The 21,447-nt window shown below is 36.4% G+C and overlaps 1 long non-coding RNA gene across 1 annotated transcript; it reads left to right on the top strand.

The window, feature by feature from the left end:
* LOC135086914 (uncharacterized) lies at positions 1-18,364 on the top strand. The gene is made up of 4 exons (XR_010260643.1): positions 1-13; positions 11,024-11,223; positions 12,213-12,273; positions 18,315-18,364. It is a non-coding gene; the product is annotated as an uncharacterized LOC135086914 (long non-coding RNA).
* Positions 18,365-21,447: the final 3,083 nt, after the last annotated feature.

Raw genomic sequence — 21,447 nt, 5'->3', positions numbered from 1 at the left:
TTTTAAGCCAGACGTAAGTATAACTTTTATTTATAAACTCAAATAACTTTTAAAGCATGCTGTAGAATCTACAGTGTAGATAGTCTATCACTATTATCAAATTTCATTATCACCCTGTATAAGGTAAGGTATGGCTAAGGCTGACCGTAAGAGGCAGGGTTGTTACCCGTAACGAGTGTAACATAAAATCGATAGTAACTCGACTACCTATGGCGTTAGCACAAAATGGAGATGCATAAAGTAAGCCCTTCTGTGTGCTTACCATGAGTTTACGTTAGGTGTGCTCCTAGCGAGCAACTGCGACTGCGTAAAAAAATGCGTAGGACAGATTATACAGCGCCCCTAGCGACTACTTTCAACTAAAATCTTCATAGATTTTTTTAACGCACTCGCTAGCGAGTAAAAACTAAAGACTAAAGTAAACTCATGATAAGCACACTGTAGTTCGTTCGTTTCAGCCAAATGACGTCTACTGCTGGACAAAGGTCCTCAAGGATTTCCACTGCGACCGTCCTGCACTACTTGCATCTATTCACTTCCCGTGAACTTCGTCAGATCGTGCCAGAGGGGGATCTGCCTACACTACGACTTCTGTAGTTATCATAGTGCTATAAAATGCGGTTCTCTAGGTTGTCTGGAACCGCCTCTGTGGTCTACTGGTAAGACCACCTGCTTCAGACGCAGAGGTCCCAGGTTCGATTCCCAGTGGGGGCAGATTTTTCTGTTCGGTTTGGTTGGTCTGGTGAGATACAGGCCAAGAGCTCGGAGCGGCTCGTTGTGGATAAAAAAAGATTGTTTTATAGCGATTAGACCGCCTAAATTGTGCCGTATTTTTTGTATTTTTTTTTTGTCTTGTGTGGTGTACAAATATTCTATCTATCATTAATTTAATCTTCTCAATTTACCTCCACTGTGACTCTAGTTGCCAATTACCTAGGATGTTGCTTGAAAATTATTAGCCTAAGGCGGTCATATAGGTGCTATACTACCATGTATTATGTGTCTCAGTAATATTAGAAGATGGTGAACACTTGAACCCTGAAGCATACATGATATTGTGTTTAGTGGAGCAATTAGGAAGTTTGATTATCAAAAGTACAATCCAATATTACTCGTAGTACGTGATAACTAATAATAACTAGAGTACCTATAGTAAAAAAATGTCCTGGGGCTTAGTGTGACTTTACATCAAAGGTCTTCGCTAGCGACTGCGTAAAAAAATGACTTTGAATGTATGACAGATTGTACAGCGTCCCTAGCGGATACTTTCAAGAACTAAAGTGGTCCTATAAGTGGTTATCAAGTGCTATTAATTGTAAAACAATTAATTATGTAAACCCTGGTCTTCCTAATATAAATAAATAAAACCTACATAGATTTTTTGACGCTCTCGCTAGCGACGACGTTTGATGTAAACTCACACTAGGCTCTCTGAAATGTATTATAGACTAGCTGACCCGGCGAACTTTGTTCCGCCTTAATGGCAATAAATAAGCAGACTTTTTTTTTTAATTTCGAACGGGATAAAAAGTATCCTATGTCCTTCTCCTGGCTCTAAACTACCTCCCTGACAATTTTCAGCTAAATCGGTTAAGCCGTTCTTGGGTTATAAGTGGAGTAACTAACACGACTTTCTTTTATATATGTTACGGTTAAAGATAGGTGTGAACATAAACTTAAGATTAGCCGGCTAAACTTAAGTTTATCTTCGAGAAGCAGCTAAAGTTCGATAACATGTTAGTTTGCGTCGTGATATTCCATCTTTAGCCGGCTAATGTGCACATTAGCCAAAACGAAACGGCTAAAAATGTATTCTATGGGCGCGCCAGGCCGGCGGAGGGCTTGAGGGGGCGGTGGGGAGACAACGCGCATTTTGTAATTTTAAATACCTAAGATCCTTTAATGACCAAATGGTTCCTTATTATTTTATTTTAATGATTAGGTAGATATTATTTTAAGTAATTAATATTTTGTTATTGTAATAATTGTAATTTTGAATACCTACATAGGTACATAAAAGTATGTGTAATGAAAGTGATTATTTTTTAATAAAGTTTTCGTGTCAAAATAGTAAACATTATTACGTTGTTTCCTTTTCCATTTCCTTCTACATTTTTAGCCAAGGGCCTGCGGTTACACTTAAGTTTAGCCGGCTAAAGATAGAAGAAACTACACCTCGTCGAAAATAAACTTAAGTTTAGCCGGCTAATCTTAAGTTTATGTTCACACCTATCTTTAGCCGTAACATATATATAGATTGTTCAGCGCCACTAGCGGCTACTTTCAAGAACTACAATCGTCTTAGATTTTTTGACGTACTCGCTAGCGATGAAGTTAGTAGTAAACTCAGTCAGTGCCTGAGGGAAGGAAGTGGCACGGGGGGGGGGGGGGGTATTTTTGAGACTTCACACGTAAGCGAGATTTCACGCTTCAAATTTGTTTGCTCTAACTTGGTTCCCAAGAGCATTGGGCTTCGGAAGGTAACTCTAATAAGTATCTAGAAACCTGAAGTCATTAATTATGTCTCAACCGGAGCTTTGAATGGGTTACAGAATTTACCCTAAAAGGCGTCGGACAAAATTACTGGCTGACTTAGTAATTAGTTTAACACGTGTTAAGTATAAAGAACTTTGTATCATCAGCAGTCTTAAAATTGGGTCTAGAAGATAATGCGAGTCTTTTCTTCTCATGTGAAATTCCATTGTTTTTTAATCTTTTATTAAATCGGTCTATAAAAGCGAAAGATCACTATTGACTCACTCATCACGAAATCTCAGAAACCACAAATGCCAGGAGTCTCAAGTTCCTTTTAGAACGTAGGTGCTTAGTAAGAACGGATTTTACGAAACTCCACCTATAAAGGGGCAAAACGGGATCCACGCGTACGAAGTCACGGGCGGCCGCTAGTATTTTCAATAGATTTTAGTACTTGTTACACGTTATGATAGATATTGAGTCATATTTTTATTAAATACCATCAAATTTGTCATATCATATTTTATCATCATAAAAGTAATCCTCATTCTATAAATGTAAACTGTACCTTCCAAAATGCCAGCACGTGTTGGGATATAAATCGAACTGATTTCAGTATATTATTACCCATTATTAATTCATTCCAAGCAAATAAGCCGCATCGATAATACTTAAGTAGAAGTTACTTAACGATAAATAAGCACTTGGCTTCAACTTCAAAGCAAACTATCATCGAGAAAGTCCTATATTATCAGAGCCTTTCTCACTAGGGTGCCAACATAAATATAATGTCGTCTTTATTAATTGAAATAAGTTTATCATCTATTTAAAGTAACTGACATCGTTTGTTACACTATTTCAGAATCTAATGAGGATCATTTCGATTTTTAGCTGTGAATGCAGATTTATAGGTCTAAGAAATCCTTAATATACAGTCCAAAAATTTTTGTTCTACGACAAAAATTGACGAAGTTATGGCCAAATTACTAAAAAAGTTCACTGACCGCCCGGCGCGGGACCGATGACGTCACTATATCCGATCCGAACGCTGCCGGCGTACTGCGTGGATAGAAAATATTTTTTTTAGCCAAACTATCAGTTTTAGAGAAAAACTTGTTATGACATTTATTCATCAGAATAAAGTGAGCTATCGATAGGTAATTTTATAAAATAGAAATTGTGAAAAATATCGCAAAAAATCCATACGCTCATACGATTCAATGGAACGCGGAGACGCGATTAGGGTCTCCGCGGTGGTATATTTGGCGATTTATTCAAATAAAGTGTTCATAAGTGTTGTTAGAGTCATATCTTCGTCCAAGTTAAATATAAAAATGTATAAGTATTAATTTATTTACTTCTAACAATAAAGTATAGCTGAGGCAGATACACTCTGCCTAGGCTACAAGACATTGCTATGAAGATCATTTCGATGTACACGCAATACCTACCTGTTATTTAGTTTTTCTGAGTTAAACCTACGTACCTACCTACCAATCTATTCGCCGTTCCCATGGGCGGGCCAGCTGCTGCAGGAAAGGACAGCTGCCCCTCCTGGAAATCTATTTAATCTTAGCCTAGAAGCTGGGTATGACTCCCCCGCCCCTCTCCTCTCCCCAGGTCATAAGCTGGGTATGACTCCCCTTCGGCCAGAAGCTGGGTATGACACCCCCCCATGCCAGAAACTGGGTAAGGCTTGCCCCTCCCCCCAGGCCATAAGCATAAGCTGGGTATGACTCCCCCTAGGCCAGAACCAGAAACTGGTTATGACTTGACCCCCACCCCCTCCCCCCAGGCCAGAAGCTGGGTAAGGCTAGCCCCCCCCCCCCCCAGTCCATAAGCATAAGCTAGGTATGACTTCCCCTCGGCCAGAAGCTGGGTATGACAACTCCCCCCCCTAGGCCAGAAACTGGATATGACTTGCCGCTCCCCCCCTCTTACCAAGGCCAGAAGCTGGGTAAGGCTTGACCCCCCCCCCCCCCCCTATGTCAGAAACTGGGTATTAGCACTCATATTATGTATTATTATGTTCAATACATCATAAAGTTACACTCGTCTCCGCATTACATCGAATCCTATAAAAATATGGTTTTTGGACATAGCGATACTTATTTTTCACAATTTTTATTTTTAAAAATTACTGGTCGATCGGTTACTTTATTTTGATGAATAAATGTTATTAAAAGTTTTTTTCTAAAACTGATAGTTTAGCTGGAAAAAAATATTTTCCATCCCAATAGTACGCCGCGCCGGCTGCGCTCGATTCGGATATAGTGACGTCATCATCATCAATAATAACAGTGCTACATCGAGTTGAAATGGCGCGATACGTCACGCTTGAGTAGAATTTTTACTCAAAAGCGACGTCATGCGACATTTCAACTCAATATAATACTGTAATTATTCGATTATGGAAAAAAATAAAAAATATGAATCTAACATTTTCTAATTATCTGTCTGACGGACTAAATAGAATTTCGATTTCATTACCCAGTCATCATCCCTATTGGTTGGCGTGTCCATGTCCACTTCCCTTTTGTATCACTAGTAATTGATTTCAAGGCCACGAAATTCTTATTTCACAGTTATAGATAATGAAAGTTAATTTTGTTTTCAGGGCTAAAACCCTGATGATGTGTTTTTCGTCGTTAATGGATTAATTACATTTGTTGATTTCTTGGCATCTCAGTGCGACAAGCCCCCAGTAACCACATTAATATTAGAAGCAATTTCATTTATGTCGTATCGAAAGTTTTGTCCCCGATATTTCATTTTGTTCCTGGAAACTGATAGGGTTGATATTTGATGTTGTTTGTATCAATACTGGTTCTCTAACAGTTAATAAATATTGATAAAGTAATTCTGGTAAGAAGCAATTTGTGAGTTTGTTCCGTTAACGTTAATAAGTTCATTCTCCTTTTCCAAAAAATGCGTAAGGAGAAGAAGAAGAATAATATGAATCAAACCAAAAAAGCATTAGTAATATTTTTTGCCTTTAAAATGTACAGCAAGCAGTTAACATCAATAGTTGGTGACACCCAAAATTGACAACAAAACTTTATTCCAATTTTATTGAAACAAAGACGTCTCACGAACTGTTTGGCTACTCTGGGTAACACGGACTATTTATTTGAGGCTGGCTGTACTGTGTTATAATGATAGTCAACATTATTTCAGTGTTTTTAGGGTTCCGTACCTCAAAAGGAAAAAACGGAACCCTTATAGGATCACTTTGTTGTCCGTCCGTCCGTCTGTCAAGACCCTTTTTCTCAGGAACGCGTGGAGGTATGAAGCTGAAATTTATATCAATTACTCAGGTCTACTGTCCCTTGAAGCTGTCAAAAAATCAAACTTCTAAGCCAACGCAATCAAAAGATACAGCCGTTTATGCCGCAAATTTTCGACACTTGCAAGGGAATCAAAACCTACAGGGTGCTTCCCGTGAACTCAGAATCTTGAAATTTGGTACGAAGCAACGTCTTATAGCATAGATAAAGGAAAAATTACGAAAACCATAAATTTTTAGTTACATTACATAATATATATTTTTTTAATAATTTTAAACTTACTACCCATTTCCTCATAAACGCGTAGAGGTATTAAATTGAAATTCATACCAAATACTCAGGTCTATAATACCTTTAAGCTGTAACAAAATCAAACTTCTATGTCAACGCAATCAAAAGAAACAGCAATTTAAGCTGCATATTTTGAAACTCGCAAGTACTCGCAAGGGAATCAAAACCTAAAGGGTACTTCCAGTCGACCTAGAATCTTGAAATTTGGCATGAAGCAACGTTTTATAGCACACATAAAGGAAAAATTCCGAAAACCTTAAATTTTTAGTTACATTACAAAATATATATTTTTTAATAAATATAAACTTATTACTTTTTTCCTCATGAACGCGTAGAGCTATCAAGTTGAAATTCATATCAAATACTATAAAATAAAGGATTACTTAAACGATAAAGAGATCTTTGTCTTAAATTTATGCTCCTCCATCTTTCCCCATTGTAATGTTATGTATTTCATTTTGCAATAAAAATACCATAGTTATGAATCGATTGTCGTAATGAACGAACTTTGTAAACCTTGCAGGTTTGTACGGAACCCTCGGTGCGCGAGTCCGACTCGCACTTGGCCGGTTTTTTTTTTTTATGAAAGGGTGTGCACAGGGTGTATGAGTAAGTTAGTTTTAAGAAAAAGACTAACGCCCGTAAATCGAACGCACAGCGTTGAATGGAGCTCTATGATTGGTTCGTGGTTCATCCTGTGCGTCCACGCGTACTGTGAGACCTCATAGCAATGTCTGTGAATACGGGCGAAAGATATTTACAGAGGTGGACTTCTTCGCAGTTTCGCAAAAATGTCACTAAGTCCACTTACAATGTATCAAAAAACAAAATTTCTCTATACGTAATTTACAGAAAGATTGTTACTCAGTAATTTATTCCAGCGGATTTTCATCCCTACCATCCGATTTCCCAATAAATCTGCTAATTCACATCCATGTGAGTCTTAATTGGAGGTGAAATTACAAATAATTTTCGGAAACCGCTGTTCGGCAATTAAAATGAGCCCTAATTTGCTGGCTATTTCAAACCGTATTAATTAGTGCTAAACAAGAACTATTCGAATTTTGGGTACTTGATTAGGCTACGTTCATATTAAAGGCTATACGCGGCTACGACGTCAACATCCAACGTTCTATTAAACACTATACGCGGCGTACGATGTCGGCGTCCAGCGATTCTGTCTATGTCTATAGTGCCAATACGCCAGTCTGAAGAAGACTCCCCTCGATCGAGCCCACTAGTGTGACCCCGCTGTAGGCTGGACTTTGGTCCAACACCGCGGTGGGCAACCCTCTAGTTGGGTTCGCCACTGATCGGGCGCCTTATGCGCTCAACACGGCCCGATCGCAAACGTCGGTCTGCGACCGACGCGGACGGCACCGGCACGCGCACAGACGATCGCCAAACGGCTAGAGTACCTGTTAAAAACGATGGAGTGGACTGTATTATAGAGCTAGGCCTGCCGGTGGTGATACTAATATGCAGGAAGCAAGGAAACTCCAAAAAGGGCCAAAACAGTAGGTATATTACTCAAAACATTAAGAACACGAGAGTGTACAAAAAGCAACTTCAAAATCAATAAATCTAAAACAATATTAAAAAAAAGTAAAAAACCATAAACAATTATCAAAAGAGGATTGCTGGCCAAACTGCCAGCAACAGTACCTTTTGTACTCGCCACCCTGCCCAGTGAAGCTGCAAAAGCTCTTCAAGATAACAGCGCGCGTCCCTTAAAAAAAAGTTGAAGAAGACCACAACATGCAACAGTAGGTACATTTCTATAAAAGTATTGTGACGCGGCCTACGGCGTTTATTGGAGACCTTGGGAAATCTGAATAAACGAATTCGTACAAACAAAAGCACATAAATGTACTCTATTAAAACAAATGTTTAATCTAATGTGCTGTCAAGTTTAGTGAGGTCGTATTGGAGGTATCTTTCGTTCAATAATCACTATTTTCCTATCCTATTTTCCCATACTGTAACTATGTACCTACATAGTGTTTAATGTCTATAAAAATATTTTTGTTATAAAACGTACGCGTACGTACCATAGAAAAAGAAAAAAAATCTCCACGTGCAATTATTTTTTCTCACAAAGCTCTAACGATATTTTTGAAATACCATAGCTTTTACATGCAACAGAAAGTTTAGCGATACAAATTCTTATCCCAATATGGATTAGGGTCAAAATCCAATAACATCGACCAATTTTCAGCACGTTCAAGGTGGTTACGTGAATATCGACTGCGCACGTCTAGTGTGGTTTTACAGTGCAAGGATAAAACGTAGAAGTAACTCGATCTATATCGAGTTTCTTAAAATAAGTTATAATCATGGAATTTCGTTTGTACAGTCAGCAGATTTATCTATCTATGTATAAATAAAAATGAATTGATGTTCGTTAGTCTGATTAAAACTCGAGAACGGCTGGGCCGATTGAGCTGATTTTGGTTTTAAAATGTTTGTCGAGCAAATACGCGCGCGATATTGTTTTTCTGTGACAGACAAAATTCCACGCGGGCGAAGCCGCGGGCGGAAAGCTAGTAAAAAATAATATTCTTATTTTTGTTTCAAAATCATTTATGTAATAAGGTTCAACACGTATACAGGGTGTTAGGTAAATGGGTATATGTGCCGACACTAGCCCATGTTAATATGGTCATATAAATGGTATGGTGAAGTCAGAAAATTGATTTCTTCATTTTGATTATTTAATTTTTCATACAAATCGGATTTTATAAAATTTATTTTGTATGAAAATTAAAAAAAAAAAATGATGATATCAAATTTCTGACTTCACCATACCATTTATATGCCCATGTTAACATGGGCTAGTGTCGGCTCATATACCCATTTACCAAACACCCTGTATATAGAGATTGCGTCAGCTAAATATGTTACTAAATATTAGCTAAATATTTTGTACTTACTTGGTGATTTTCTTAAGTCTTTTATGACTTTTTCCTGCAGCTTCTTCCACGTTTAATTCAGTTATAAACTACTTATATCCAAGTAGTAAGTAAAGTTTATGATTCTCTTCATAATTCGTTATAATACGAAGAGAGCAAAATGAAAAACCGTGTTGCGTTTGTTCTAGTCTGACATCTTTATTTTTTGTTTTATAATTTCTTTTTAAATCCTGTCCTTGACAGTTTCATCAAAATCCAGTAAGTAAGTGCTTTTTACGTGACAGAGTAACAAACATTATGGATGTTGTTACACTTCAAAAATTTCAAATTTATAGTAATAGTGTTGGATTTGCTTCTCAAATGTTTTCGTTCACCCACCATAGCTGGTTTCCGCTCTACGCCGCTCGTCTAGTGCTCTCCAGTAACTTCCCACATCGTCGTTTTAATAGAATTACCACCAAGATTCGATACGAGTTTTCAATTTAGTAAATTGCATCAATAACAGTAGCAGATCACCATTATAAGGCTTTCTATCGGTATTTAAGTCTTGGAGTAGATAGATCTGAGGCCACTGTTTAGGAGGAACTTATATGTATTAGGTTTAAAGAACATTCATTTCTCATTAAAAACCTTACAGGGAAAATTACAAATTTTATATAGATAATTCACAGGTTGTCCAAAATGTCCAATAGCCAGAACAAGCAGATTATGATTTATATTACTTCTGCGGGAACCGTCTTAACAAACTCATAGTACTTACGTAAACTTTGTTGTACATACGTATTAGGACGACTTTAACGTCCTTTACATTAAATTTTAACCGTGCCATGAATTTTTCGACACCGTATGCAGTCGGGGAAGGAATCTCTCCTGCCATTATTCTGCAAGGTGATCTATAAACTGACCGAAGTATTTTTTGGTAGTGTCCGCTGTAACGTGAACTTTTATTTCACCAATATTGTACCATACTTTTCATAAGTATAATTATGGTAAATACAACTTGATTCTATGCTTTAGTCCCAGTATTATTATTTCCCATAAGAAAGTAGCTTTGATGAAAGAGTTGTATCTATTAAATTGTGATTACTACTCGTATGTCTGCAGGCGCAATATTATCTTTTGGCTCAAAATCTTGCCCTAGTGTGAGCTGCACTTGGCCTCACATATCCTCAGTTAATAAAGATGTTAGTCTCCACCGTCTTATTACTCAAACTCACACCCTGTATAATAAACTAATTCTCACTGACCAAGTTTTATCTCTCACGAACTGAAAGAGGGCACTCATTCCGTTCATTTCATCGCACTCATACGAAGTTGTAAGAGTAAGTTTAATAATCCTCGTGGAGGAGACATCTTTGAGGACTTTGCTGGAGAACAGTCTGTGAAAGGTTTAACATGTTCTTCGCGGTTTTATTTTTAAAAGGAGTTTTTGTGGATAATTTTGATGAATAAGTTTTTCGGTTTGATGATTTTTCTTTTAGAGTAAGAGCCAGTGAACGCCAGACCTACGTCATTTTATAAAAAGTCAGCAAGGAGTTGGATCTGTCAAAATTGTCTGGCTGTTGCTTCATAATTCACCAATATCCTGACAAACTGACAAACTATCAAACTGACAAGCTTTGCTTAGTTTGGGACTAGAAGCGCAGTGTAAAATGTCCAAGGATATTTATATTATTTATTTATATTTATATCAGCTTTTATAAAATGACGTAGGTCTGGCGTTCACTAGCTCTTAGTCTATTTGACTAAACTGTCGTTATTTTAGATTTAATTTATAAATAGGTAAACATTACTTTGTACCAATAATGATGCCAATTACTCGTATGTTAGCCCCAAACATGCCATATTTCAGGATTTAATTTAGGCTTTCAAAACTGTTACTCAATATACCTAAAGTCATTTGATTAATAAGCTTTACATTATGTGACTCCAGACAAATGAGTTATTTCCTTGTACGAGTTTGTTTGGTTGCCTAAATAAATGCTTACTAAAATAATGCCACTTTGACTGCTCACTGTTGTTTAGAAAGATAACCAATGATCTAATGTTGTTTTCTAGCGAAGAGATATCAGCGAAGAACCAGTTCTATCTGAGCAATCTGAGCAAGAAAGCGCTGAAGATCTGCCAGACACAGAGCCAGAGGTCCCGGGGCATACCCTCATCCAGCCAGAGGAGGGGATGCTGCAGTCTTCGCAGAAATACCCTCAGGATAGTGTGGGGAGAAACGTCTATGGGAACTTGGGACAGCTAACCATCACGTGAGTGTTGAATCAACTACGAGTATGTACTTTAAATTATGATTAACTAGTTTCATCATTTCAGTCATAGGACGTCCACTGCTGAACATAGGGCTACCCCAATGATTTCCATAAGGGCTAGTTGCTGGCGGCCTGCATTCAGCGCCTTCCTGCTACCTTTATGAGGTCGTCGGTCCACCTCGTGGGTGGAATGTTATGTTTCTTTTCCTGTGAATAATTTATACTCTTTTCAACCATTTCGTAAATAAAATAATAATCATAATTATTATGTTACCTAATATACTTAATGTAGAGTAAGATAATGAAAAGGAAAGATGAAACCTCAGAGCTTACATTTGTGCCAATATCTACAGATAAGCTCTGGTTGTAAAACCTTAAAGCTAGGTCCGTATAAAAGGCTCTTTTTATATTCTTTTCACTACTTTGCACACAATGACTATCTATCTCACAATCTTTCCTTTTTGTAGGAATACTTACGCAATGTTACCAGTTTTATAGAAATAACCAGAGGATTCATCACAGCAATTCTTTTGGAAAGATTCTTGAACATTAGAAGATTTTTATACCTGGTTGTACATACATATATCAGGCTAGGAAGACCCCATATCTATGGAAGACCCATATATCTACGCCTTGAAATATGAGCTACATTTGCAGTACAGCTATTACACTTGATGTGACATTTTAGTACCTACCTATTCATGTAAAAATAGTCTTACAAAACAAATTATAATTGATAATTATAACTTTAATCATTTTAATGAAATTTTCACTCATTGTATAAGGCTGAGTTGCACCACCAACTTTAACCGTAACTATAACGATAACCGGTGCTTTTTGTATGGAGTTTTTAACTTTAATTTTGACAAAAGTCAAATATCTGTCAATCTCCATAATAAAAGCACCGGTTATCGTTATATCGGCTATTGTTATTGTTACGGTTAAAATAAGGTGGTGCAACTCAGCCTAAACATCATATTTCTTTCCAGGTATGGAAATACTCCCCAACGAATACTATACACGGGTTTCAGAAAGGCTAACAGTTTATTGGTGAGTAACATTATATTTTAACAGACTTCATTAAATTTAACATTTGATAAACTTTATATCGGGAATAGCCTGGATGCGGGTAGCGCAGGACCGTGCATTGTGGAAAACCTTGGAGGAGGCCTTTGTCTAGCAGTGGACGTCATTTGGCTGAAACGAACGAAACTTTATATACACATAATAAAATGTAGTATATTATTATATGATCAAACGAACTTACCAAGTGAAGTTCGATCTGAATTATCCTGTTTTCGCCGAAGAGATTTATTTTACCGTGTAGTACCCCTGTACGACAAGCCAATCCGCACACAATATTCAGCGTAGTAGTAGTAAAAAACAAAAGAGCGGGCAACCCCACCCCTACCACGCTGTGGGCTCGGTGTCCGAGCGGTCTCATTATATTTAGAGAAGAGATGACATTGACGTTTACCTCCAGGGAAGAAGATATAGAAATCTTCGGGTTGGGAGGGACCTTAAATCTCTTCGGCGAAAACAGGATAATTCAGATCGAACTTCACTTGGTAAGTTCGTTTGATCATATAATTATCCTGTTTTCGCCTCCGAGATTTATTTTACCGTGTAGATGTTTAGAGCATGGATCAACAATGTCCATGTTAAATGGTTAAGAGAGTAAATGTCAATGTACTAAATACATAATAAAGCAATATTTTTGTATTATAATCGTATTGCATCACTTATTCATAACAATAACAAGTATCACGGTCTCAACAAGATTTTGTTCATTATAGAGTATTATTATATACATTTATTTGTACTTCTATTAACTGTTAAGTACGACTACTGATTGTAAAAAGTTGCCAAGACAGTTGACAGAGCATCCTGTCTATCCAGCACACTGGCTAATTGTGTCAACGTTGACAGCGGCGCAAACCGCAGGCAATACTGCCGCGTGTCGCGTGCTGTGTGGGCCGAACACCCTCGTGTCGACACTCCTTTCCTATATTTATCCAATTTCATCTCAGAACTGAGCTTGACGACGGTAGTGGTTAACACCGAATCGATCACAGTGACTGCAAGGCTAACACTCTGATTGTTGTAAAACATAAGCTCACTTGCATTTTAATTAAATAAATAAATAATGTGGTTAATTAAAACTTATTAATTTATTTGGATACAGTTTGACCAGTATTCCAAAACAGTATTAATTTGGATTCCAAGTAACACTGTTGCGAGGAAAAAGTTTGGTTTCTATTTAATAGCACCTTTTAATAGCAATCTTTTGATTCTTGAAACCTGACCTATAAATTATAATATTTATTTAAATAATTATATATTTCAATAAATTATATGATTTCACTAACGATATTGCTAAGCGGTGGTTATTTAATGTTATTATAGGATGCACCCGACTTTAGAATATGCTAAAAAAATAGAGTAAGGTAGGTACAATGATGTAATTGAGCATTGTAAAAATATTTATTTGTCAGTCATTTGGTGTAGTGGTTTCAAAACGGACTACTATGCCGAGAGGTCCCGGGTTCGATCCCCGGCCGGGCAGAAATTGAATTGATAAATTTTAATTTCTGTGATGGGTCTAGGTGTTACTATGTATAATATGTACTTATGTATATAAAAACGGTATTTAAGTATGTTTATATCCGTTGTCTAGGACCCATAGCTTTGCTCAGTTTGGGACTAGGAGCGTAGTGGAAAATGTCGAAGGAAGGATATTTATTTATTATTTGCGGAGTGTATAGCGGAGTCTGGTACGTTTTGTTTGATCCACGACTGCCAAATACAAAACTCACTGCCAAGGAAAGGTAAGCTTAAATGGGCAATATGGTACTACTGATGTACCTGTTGCCCCAGCATTCTATTTTTTTTTTTTTTTTTTTTTAGTGAAAAAACGTATTAACGTCTAAAAAAAATGGTCGCCATTCCAAGGCGAATTAATTGGAATTAATTCATGTTAATCGTGTAGAAATCTCTACGCCAGACGATAAAATATGAATTATGACTAAATATCAAACAAAGTTCAAGAAACAAAAAATAGGTTTATGTCATGTACTGAAACCAAAGCGTCTAACATTTTCTGAGACAATATTAACCAAGCTCCTACTCCGTGTCTTTATTCAGACACCTTGATTCAGTCAGCTTCAGTATTATGACTGTGATGATTGAATTTTTATAATCATGCTAAGAAAAAATTACAAAATACTAATTCTCAATTTATACTTCATAGAAAGGGAAGAAAGACTCATTCATTATTATGAGTTTGTGGCAGCGTTATCGATTCGTAAAATAATATCGCATTATTTTTGGTATTATTAAAAAATGTCCTTAATCTAAACTAAAGGTTACAAGTAGTGGTAGTACTGGTAGTACCTACATAATACATAGTTTATTTTATGTAGTTGATTCGTTCTTTGACTGACCAAAGTCCACTAGTCCGGTTGTTATTACAAGCGGCCCGATTTCTTTTTTGATGCGTCAATAATTTTCTATTACATTGATTACAATGTAATTATTATTGTGTTATATTTATAAAAACATAGTTATTATCGCTTTAACGCATAATAAGATACTTTGCTTGTCTAAAAGATTTAGCAAGATAAGAAATGATTCAATGTATTTCATGATGTCGCATCTCTTCTTATGAGAATTCTAACGTTATACATAAATAATTTATACAAACCAATTGTAAAACAGTACTTTTTTTTTTTTTAGTAAATAAATAAAAATAATGATGATGAAGCCTTACTTTGTAAGACTATCAATAGTATTATTAGCATTAATCATACATTGATTAGTAGGTACAAACCTACATAATAATGTTTTTCCAATACAAGAAAAAAAATGACGTCATCTTATGTACTGATACCGATACAGTTTAAGGAAGCTCTTAGATTTTATCTATTATTTATAGATACAAGCTGGTGAGACGTCATGAATAAAAAAAATAAACTTTGTAAAAATATCAGGGCTAAAGAAAGGCCGCAAAGAGACAAACAAAAATGTTGCCTGTTTGTTCAGATACAAAACAAACATCCGTTAAAATAAGACCATAATTCTATTTGCTTTTCAGTGGCTATCGTGTTTATGTAATAAACATATATTAATAAGTTTCTTTAAACCATAAATGAATCTTTTGTTAAAAGTTTAATTGCGGTTAAAATATCATCCCTTTTGAAGTGCTTAAACCACATAAACTTTGTTTAGCATCTTATATAAACGCTATCTAAGTCCACCATCTAGGAACATTGTTTTTTTTTTTTTTTTTTTTTTTTTTTTAACAAGTGGGTAATCTCAGAATGTACTCGTGTCGACGGATGCGATTAAGAATATTCTTAATATCAACGTCTCTGCGCCGACGTGTATAATTATTTGTTATGTATAATTAATTATGTTTACTCGCATGGTTATGATGATTATGAAAAAATTCATCTGGGTTCGAATCGGGAATCGAATAGGTATCTCGGTACAATAAATTCTGTAACCGGATATTAGGTACATTGCATTTAAAATAAAAATATTTTAAGCGGCCAGCACATACCTGTACATAGATGGCGCGTCGTCTAGGGACGCGGGTTACCTTGGTGTTCTGGTCGGTCTTTAATGGCGCTTCCCGCGTTGCGCTGGCAGCGCTGGGCATGCGGCGGCGGCGGCGCGGCGCTGCGGCGTAAATAAAGGCGCCTGCGCTTGTGGAAGGCGGCGTGGTTGCGCCGCGGGCGGGTGATAGGTCTTAGCCCATCCATCATACCATACAGCAGGGCGTAGCTTGTCGGTACGGCCTCTGTATAAAGCCTCGATTCACACAGTTATGCGAACGGCTAAAGCTTAAATTATATATTCAGTGCAGCAGCCTGGATTAGTTGTCATATCAAATAAATACCTCTTTTCCCGTTTTAGAGGATTATAATGAGTTATAGTTGTCGACCGTCGATGTAATTGGTCGACCGACCGGAAATTTAGAAAGATCTTTGTAAGTTTCCAACAAAAAAATGTGAGACTGATAAGTACTCACAATCACAATGTCAGTTAATATGAGTCGTTGCATAGAAAAAACGACATTTGTCATACTTCATATAATAAAGTAGGCATTTATTTCCACTTCGACTCGGTTCGGTCAACAAACCGGCCTAAGGTTTATTTAGGATCTTTTATTCTGACCTTATAATAGTAAGTAATAAATCTACATAAATGCACTTTGAATTTTGATCTGATACTTATTTCTTTCTTACTAGCCTTTGTATTTAGACCAATATCGATTGGTGTAATGTATAAAAATACGAAACAACAAAATTATTCAGTTACCCTTTGTAGCATTGAACAATGTGTATGGCCACAGGGTCATCGGTCGTTATAAGGGCAGGCGGAGGCTCGACTGGGGCGAGTGCGTCCGCGGCGCCGGGTCATCATGCTCCAAGACGGTTGATGGTTCATAAGGTGTAAGGCCAAGAAGGCAAGCTCTTAATGTGGGTAGTTTCGTACAAACGCAACATTTTTCTGTATGAGCTCATTATGTTCTGTTTTTACGGCTTTTAAAAATGGCCGAAAAGAAGATACTTCTCGTAAAAGTGAATAATATTACAATACCTGGCTATCTCGGTAGTTAATATCTTGTTTTTACTCGCTAGAGCAAAAAACGGCTACTGGTTAAAAAATAACCGAACATAAAGTGGCTGCTGGTTAATATCTCGTATTAACGCTACTGGTTAAAAAATGACCCGCAAAAATGACCGAATATAAAGTGGTTGCTGGTTAATATCTCGTATTAACTCGCTAGAGCAGAAAATGGCTACTGGGTAACATCTCGCATTACCTCGGAGAAAAAAATGGCTACTGGGTAACATCTCGCATTACCTCGGAGCAAAAGAATGGCTACTGGGTAACATCTCGCATTACCTCGGAGCAAAAAATGGCTACTGGTTAACATCGCGCGTTAACTTGGAGCTAAAAATGGGTCAAAGTTACGCGTCGTGTCACAACGCTTATAATAAAAATGTACGAGCACTTGCACAAAATAGTTGTTACAACCAACCTTGTGTTGGGTCTAATTCTCGTCACTACACTGCACAACTTAAAATAATTACGTTTTTTGTCGGTAAAAACGTCCTGGTGACGTCACTTAAGCATTTTTCTTATACTGCGTGCGGTCGTTGCGCGTGCGCACAAAGGAATGAGACCGCTCGGACACCGAGCCCACAGCGTGGTAGGGGTGGGGTTGCCCGCTCTTTTGTTTTTTACTACTACTACGCTGAATATTGTGTGCGGATTGGCTTGTCGTACAGGGGTACTACACGGTAAAATAAATCTCGGAGGCGAAAACAGGATAATTTAAATCGTACAATTTATTAACGCCTCAACGTAACCACGACCGCTCTGCCAAGATCGAAATGAATAAGAAGAAGTACAATTTATTGACAGTGTTTTTTGTGTGTTATTTTGTTGGGGACAATAAAATCCTTTTTTACATTTTTTTTTTGTACATTTCAAGGAACTTCAGCAATTTGTTAGTGAAGTTATTTATATTAACTAGACTAAACTCTCTGTAAGAAGTAACCCATTCTTTTGACTTCACCGCAGTCAGATAAAAAGACAGCAAATACTTTTTATTGGGTGGTTTTCCTTTTTCAAGACAGAATAACAAATCCTCAAAAACGTCACCTCTCTGTCCGAGACAAGGAATACCCAAGTAGCCTGTCAGTACAACCTGTAATCCTAAGAGATCCCAAAGAATAATGGTGTAACACAAACGTTGACGCGTTACAAATACGAGCGAGAGATTAGGTCCCTCAAGAATTCACGGATTGTGAAGGTTGAAAGACATTATGTATTTTTATGTTATCACGGGGTTTTGCCTGGAAAATATAACTGTCGTAGTTTAACTTTAAAAAGTTGAAATGCAATTGTATAAATATTGCAATGTTAACATTTTTTGTAAGTAGATTATGTATGTATGATCAAATAATCTTGATAATGTTAGTTTTTTATGTTAACTGCTTACAAATAAATTATAATAAAATTCATGAAATAAGAATAAGAATACATTTATTTGCTTAAAACCTTTTTATTTATTTCAGGAATCCACTATTCTTCAAGCTATAGTAAACATTCAAAAACAAAACAGGTATTATTATTGAGTTTGAAACAAAAATTAATAATCATTTTCATTGGAAATTGTAATACGTAATTATAGGTGTACCAGAATCTCATGGCAAATGGGGAAAATAAACTTTGTTGAGTGCAATACTGGGGAAATTGGATTAAACGATCTTGATACTGTTTAATTTTTATTTATGACTTTAATATTAATGAACATGAACTGACATGAAGTACGAATGCCTACCTATATTTTAGGTAGGTATGTGTATGAAGAATGTTGTTATACATCGGGTTTTTAACATAGAAACATGTCTTGAAAAATAAGTAAACCGTATATTACTGTAAATAATTTTATTATGTATCATTCTTATAACTTATCACTTCATTCAGAACTAGAAAACGATTCTTAAGAACTCCACTTGCATTTCTTGTTCTTCAATAGATGATCAAGTTAAAGAGGTATTTATACAGGGTGGAATTTTGTAATGCCACTGGAGGGAAAGTACTCTTAATACTGTAGATAGAAAATTTTACTGAAAGAAAACATTCCTTTATTTTTGAAAAAAAAAAAGAACTGCATTCAAAGATTTTCGATTTTTTTTCGAAAATTCACTACTATACATCTTAAAAAATACAATTTTCTGTAACATTATTAAAATAATTTAAGATTTCATGGTTTTCCTTTCATTTGATTTATCAAGTTTGTTAGAGAGATTTCATCCTTATACTTAACCCTAACGATCGATGTAATAAGAATACAGGATGTAATTTTTAACAGATTTTAGTTGGTTAGATTCCTGGGTGTGGCAAGCAAATTTTTGAAAATCTTTGAATGCAGTTCTATTTCTTTTCAAAAATAAAGGAATGTTTTCTTTGAGAAAAAAATTCTATCTATACTTATAATAAATCTGTAGAGAGGTCAATTCTGTACATGAAATATATTTTCAAAATAACTATCAGAGGGTGATTAGTGATCGATACTGATGCCAAAAATGCAATCAGTAAAATTTTTGTCTGTCTGTCTGTCTGTCTGTCTGTCTGTCTGTCTGTCTGTATGTTCCTTATAGAAACAAAAACTACTCGACGGATTTTAACGAAACTTGGCACAATTATTCTTCGTACTCCTGGGCAGGTTATAGGATACTTAGGAATTCCAACGGGAACGGGAATTAGCGGGAAAATCCTTTTGTATGAAAAATCTAAACCGCTTAAGTTAGACGCTTGAAATTTGGCATGCAGATATCTTAGTAGATTTAAAGCTTAGTTACAACAGGATATTGCGAAATTCCCACGGGAACGGGAATTAGGGGGAAAATCCTTTTGTATGAAAAATCTAAACCGCTTAAGTTAGACGCTTGAAATTTGGCATGCAGGTATTTTGGCAACAGGATAAATTCCCACGGGAACGGGAGTTGTGGGAAAAAACATTTGTATGAAAAAATCAAAACCGCTTAAGTAGGTCGCTCAAAATTTGGCATGCGGTATCTTAGTAAATTTAAAGCTTAGTTACAACAGGATATTGCAAAATTCCCACGGGAGCGGGAGTTAGCAGGAAAAAACATTTGTATGAAAAAATCTGAACCGCTTAAGTTAGACGCTTGAAATTTGGCATGCAGGTATCTTAATAAACTTAAAGCTTAGTTACAACAGGATATTGCAAAATTCCCACGGGAACGGGAGTTAGCGGGAAAAAACATTTGTATGAAAAGATCTAAACCGCGAAATGAAGAAAATGAAGGGGGTAAAACGGGATCCACGCGTACGAAGTCGCGGGCGGCCGCTAGTCTACAATATTAAGAGTACTTTCCCTCCAGGTGGCATTGTGGTGGTGGCTCACAAAATTCCACCCTGTATAATAGTCCAGTCAAATTAGACATGAACCCTGCAATAATTCGCATACAGCTGAAAATTGGTACGAATGTTCGGAGCACCATTATGAATTAACTGTGAAAAGTCCCTATCGGTCCGACATGTGCTAAAAAAAAAATTCAAGGTCAAACTTAAAAAATACGGGTTTTTGACATTTTCAGCCAAACGGTAAGTTTTATCACAAAAATATGTACGACAAGGTTTAAGACCATATAATTATCTATCAAAATTGTCTAAACACTTTCTCCTAAGAGTCAGCGTTTCTGAGATTCGATGATCTGAAGAGTCAAAAAAGTGTTATCTTCATAACGGTCTAACACATAAATCCAATGTGATATCGCCTCGTGCCACGACTCAGCATTGTATCATGATATTGTGTTGTCGACGTCAAATATAAAATGATCAACTTCAATGTCGTCTGTCATCTTTAATTATCGAAAAAGGGGTGCAACTTTGACGAAGGACTGCACCGTGAGTTTCTACGATTCGTAGTTTTCGTGTCGATTATGTTTAAAAGCTCTTATATGCACACGTCACTATTCCACTTATAACTCTATGGTCACTATTTTAGCCCGACCAAGGTAGACAGTCCAGGTTATAATAATTCACATAGAGCTGAAAATTTGTGTGAATGTTGAGAACACCATCCTAAATGAAATGTCAAAAGTCCCCGACGATCCGTCACTTAAAAAAAAAGTTTTCGAAGTCCCAAGTTTTTTGCATTTTTTGGATAAGTAGTAAACTTATCATAAAAATAGATAAGAAATTATAGCAGATCATAAAATTATCTATTAAAATTGTCTTTACCCCTTTTTCCTAAGTCACCGATTATGAGGTAGAACGATTCAAAAAGTTAGTTAAGATGTTCTCGTTATATGCACATGTTTCCACAACACCTATGAGGGTTATTTGGCGCATTTTTTGTACCAGGTTTCCCCAGTAGACCTTTTTTAAGATGTATTTGTTATCCTGTTCAATTCAAAACTATTTTAATAGAGTTGAAGTTGTGGACTTGTAGAGTAGTTAACAGAATGCGAATTCTCCATCTTTTTGCATCGTTACCACATAAACGGTGACTCTTAGGAAAAACTGGCGAAGACAATTTGAATAGATAATTTTATGATCTACTACTATTTCTTATCATTTCTTATGATAAATTTACTGTTTGGTGGAAAAATGCAAAAAACTTGGACTTCGTAATTTTTTTTTTCAAATGACGGATCGTTGGGGACTTTTGACATT

The sequence above is a fragment of the Ostrinia nubilalis genome, chromosome 2 (assembly GCF_963855985.1).
Source record: "Ostrinia nubilalis chromosome 2, ilOstNubi1.1, whole genome shotgun sequence".
Taxonomy (NCBI): Eukaryota; Metazoa; Arthropoda; class Insecta; order Lepidoptera; family Crambidae; genus Ostrinia; species Ostrinia nubilalis.
Note: the sequence above shows the minus strand (reverse complement) of the source record. Positions and strands in the feature narration are given on the sequence as shown.